This window comes from Anopheles stephensi, unplaced genomic scaffold, assembly GCF_013141755.1.
Source record: "Anopheles stephensi strain Indian unplaced genomic scaffold, UCI_ANSTEP_V1.0 ucontig428, whole genome shotgun sequence".
Lineage (NCBI taxonomy): Eukaryota > Metazoa > Arthropoda > Insecta > Diptera > Culicidae > Anopheles > Anopheles stephensi.
Genome location: NW_023405378.1, coordinates 245171 through 249605, shown reverse-complemented (window position 1 = coordinate 249605; position 4435 = coordinate 245171).

Below are 4435 nucleotides of genomic sequence, written 5' to 3'. Positions count from 1 at the left end.
CCGTTACACACAGTGTTTGAAAGTGTATGCTCGACGTTAATTCGACGTCTTTCGGCGTTGAAAACACCACAGGCGGGCGGCCTGCCCCCCGGACAGAATTCGGGGGCATCCTGTTACCTCCGCTCGATCCAGTTACCGAATACACGAAAGAAAGCTCGCGCGAGTGATTTGTGTTTGCTGTGCACATCCTGCCAGGCTTACCAACGCGCGTGTGCTGAGTCTCTCCAGCATCCAGGACTGCCTGAGATGCCTGTGCAAGTGGCCATCGCGTGATGGAGAGTGTTTCGTGCGCGTGGATGTCTGCCGGTCTGGCGGGGAGGCAGTGTGCTGTACTTGTTGTTTCACACGCTCTTCTGCTAGACGATACTTCTGGATGCTGAATGCGCGGTACGTCCAGTGCATACGTTGGGTGAGTAGTTTCGCATTCCGCTAACGATGACGGTAATAACATCAACCAAAGTGTTCCGGACACCAACGGATGTGCTTGATTATACTCACGGTGATGTTTTTTTTTGCTCCGTCGCAGGAACGCACAGGAACGGAACATCTAGCCGTCGTTTGACGATGTACGAAACAAGGATTTGGGCATCGGGTAAGAGCGCACATACCGTTCACTTTCGCAAATTCAGCCAAATACTGCCACACGTTCTTAACTACTGTCCGTTTGTTGCAGCTCCCGATCCCGCCACTCGTCCGGGAAGTGGTCCGGGAATCAATATAGTGCTGGAACGCTCTCCTGAAGACACCGGTGTTGAAACGCGGTTGAATTTTTGACCGACCCAACTGACAGACCGTTGGGAACCCTATCAAGTTTCCAACATTGTCCCCCCAAGTGCGCCACGGTTAAATATGTTTGTTAGGCGATAATAAACACCTCAATGCAAAATACGCTCTTCGTGATGACGCAACCTCTCTTTAGCGACTTTATAAACCCGATCTTCGTGATGACACACCTCTCTTTCGCGATTGTACAAACCGTGGCTTCACTTCCCATCTTCTGTCAGTTGCTTTGTGGGTGTGTGTTTGTTTGTTTGTTTGTTTGCAGTTTTTCACTTTCTCTATATTCTGTATTCGACTCTTGCCATGCGGTTTTCTACTAAGCTGATACATCTAAGACTGCTAATTTGTGCGCGGTTCTAACGTAAGTTCCACTGCTCGTTTGTACCGTGGCTTGCCTAACTTGACTGGTTCGAACCACTTGGTTCGTCGGGTAAGTGTGGGTAAGTATTCTGCTAACCATTTCTTCCAGAATAAATCTGCTGAATGCTGCGCCATTCGCCACGACGACCGGATTGTAGCAGGGTGTTGCGTACGCAGATGGATGTCGCACGACATGGCTCTCCGGGTTGCTCGCGTCGCGCGACAACATGCGGAGGTGTGCGTGTCAGGTGCGTAAGAGAGGTCAACGCGGGTCACAGCGAACAGCTGACGTGTCCTGCGTCGCTCGGGGACAGTGTGTCGATAGCGAGCAACGGGTTAACAGCCAAAGTCGGGCAAGCGGGTTTTAACGTGTAATAAATGTTCGTTTAAGTTTTAAAGTGTATTTCATGTTGTGTCGTATCAGTGTTCAAGCCGTTTATCCGAAACGCACCCAAGGACATAACAACTGGCGACGAGGAAACGGAACGTCCAAACCCAGCAACACGCATCAATTCGAGCCACCATCGCATTTCATCGAAGCGAAGCGACGCCGCGTCCCAAGCAGAATCCGCCATTGAGAACGCCAAACCGAAATGGAACCGAACCATATGGATTTCACCGTAGAAGAAGATCCCAGGCGTCTTTCTAATCCAAGGCAAGCACCGCCAAGTGTAGCAAATAATTACAACGGTGCTCCTATTTTTCAGCCAGTTAATGCCGCCCCCGACTCGAACGACAACGCTGCGCTATTACATATGATGCAGCTGATGCAGCAACAGATGGCCCAGCAACAGGAGCTAGTGATGCAGCTCATGAGGCGAAATGCACCACCGAGCCACAATGCCGAAGCACCGGCGGAATCAACTCAAAACTTCATAGCAAGGTCAGTAACAGAATATGTGTACGAACCAGATGAGCACAAAACGTTCGCCGCTTGGTATGCTAGATACGAGGAGCTTTTTGTTAAAGATGCAGCGCACGTTGACGACGCAGCGAAAGTCAGAATGCTTTTGCGGAAGTTGGGCACAGCAGAGCATGAGCGGTATTCGAATTTTGTGCTCCCGCAGCATCCTCGCGATTTTTCTTTCAAAGACACAGTGAGTAAACTAAAGACGCTTTTTGGCCCAAAAGAGACGGTTCTGAGCAAGCGATACAAATGTTTAAGGATTGAAAAAGCTCGTACGGAAGATATAATGGCTTACGCGTGTCGAGTGAATCGTGCTTGTGAAGATTTTGAGCTGAAGGCGTTGTCGGAGAACCAGCTAAAAGCATTAGTTTTCGTGTGTGGTCTTAAAAGTGAGCGTGACATTGAATTTCGTACCAGGCTGCTAAACAGAATCGAGAAAAACAGCGAAATCACATTGGAACAGTTGGCGTCGGAATGCCAGATGATTATTAACGTGCACGCCGACAGCACAATGATAGCAGATGAGAACAAAAGAGTAGCAGCGTTAACAAAATGGCCGTCAAAACGAAATATGCCGCCGAAAGAGCATGGCGCACCACGCTTTCAAAATGGCTCAGGTCCATCTGGTGATAAGCCCAAAAACCCATGCTGGCTTTGCGGTACGCAGCATTGGGTACGCGAGTGTGCATATAAAACTCACAAATGCAGGCAATGCGGCAGAATAGGACATAAGGATGGTTTTTGCCGTAACAGAGGGTACCAGCAAAAGAATAATTACAGAAGATCAGCCGTAAAAGTGGTTCGAGTGAATGCATGCGTTGTGACAAGTAGAAGGAAATACGTCACAGTTTCAGTGAACGGAAAGCCAGTGCGTTTACAGTTGGATACAGCATCAGACATCACCGTCATAGGCCAGCATACGTGGCAGCAGCTAGGAAAGCCACCGCTCAGGCATCCAACAGTGAAAGCGCTTACAGCATCAGGCTCACAGTTCCAACTGATAGGAGAATTTTCTGCACCTCTCGTGATCCGGAACGTGAAACGAATGGCGACTGTTCGTGTGGCAATGGTGGATGTGCAGCTGTTGGGGACAGATGTGATTGATCTTTTTGAGCTAGAGTCTGTTCCAATGAGCGTTTTCTGTAACAACGTAGTCACAACAGCAGCAAGAGCGTCGTCATCGGTTTTTGAAAGAATGTATCCGGAAGTTTTGGCGAATCGGGGTTGTGTACGAAAGCACAGGTGCCGTTACGGTTAAAGGAAGGAGTTCGGCCCGTATTCCGCCCGAAGAGACCAGTAGCCTATGCGATGAGAGAGATAGTAGAAAAGGAACTGGATAGGCTGGAAGCAAATGGAGTAATTACGCCGGTTAACTATGCTGACTGGGCAGCGCCCGTTGTGATCGTAAGAAAAGCAAATGGAAAGATTCGAATATGCGGAGATTATTCTACTGGATTAAATCAGGCTTTGCAACCGCATGAATACCCACTACCCATCCCGGAAGATATTTTTACCAAGTTGGCACATAGCAAGATTTTTACAACGATTGACCTCACGGATGCTTTTACTCAGGTGCAGGTAGAAGAAAAGTTTAGGCCATTGCTTACCATAAACACTCATCGAGGCCTTTATCAGTACAATCGACTCCCGCCTGGAATTAAAATAGCACCTGCAGTATTCCAGCAACTGATTGATACCATGTTAGCGGGCATGAGCAAAGTATGTGGCTATATGGATGATTTAATCATCGGTGGTCTGACACAAGAAGAGCACGACGCAAATGTTAGAGAGGTTTTAAGTCGCATTAGAGAGTACGGATTCACGATACGAGCAGACAAATGCATTTTTGGCATGAAGCAGATCCGGTATCTTGGGCACATTATTGATGGAAACGGCATACGCCCAGACCCAAAGAAGATCGAGGCAATTGTTAACATGTCACCACCTGTAAACACGTCAGAAGTACGTTCATTTGTAGGAGCTATCAACTACTACAGCAAGTTTGTGCCGAGAATGAGAGATCTCAGATACCCATTGGATAGCCTCCTCAAGCACGGCGAGCAGTTTCGTTGGACGAAACAATGTGCAGAAAGTTTTCAAAAATTCAAGGAGATACTCTCATCAGACCTTTTGCTCACCCATTATGACCCGAAAGCAGACATCATCGTCTCAGCTGATGCATCATCAGTGGGTTTAGGAGCCACAATAAGCCACAAATTCCGCGACGGTACAGTAAAAGTGGTTCAGCACGCATCAAGAGCGCTCACCGAGACAGAGATGAACTACAGCCAGATAGACCGCGAAGGTCTTGCAATCATTTTCGCGGTAACAAAATTTCATAAAATGTTGTATGGCCGGCATTTTAAGTTGCAGACTGATCACCGACCA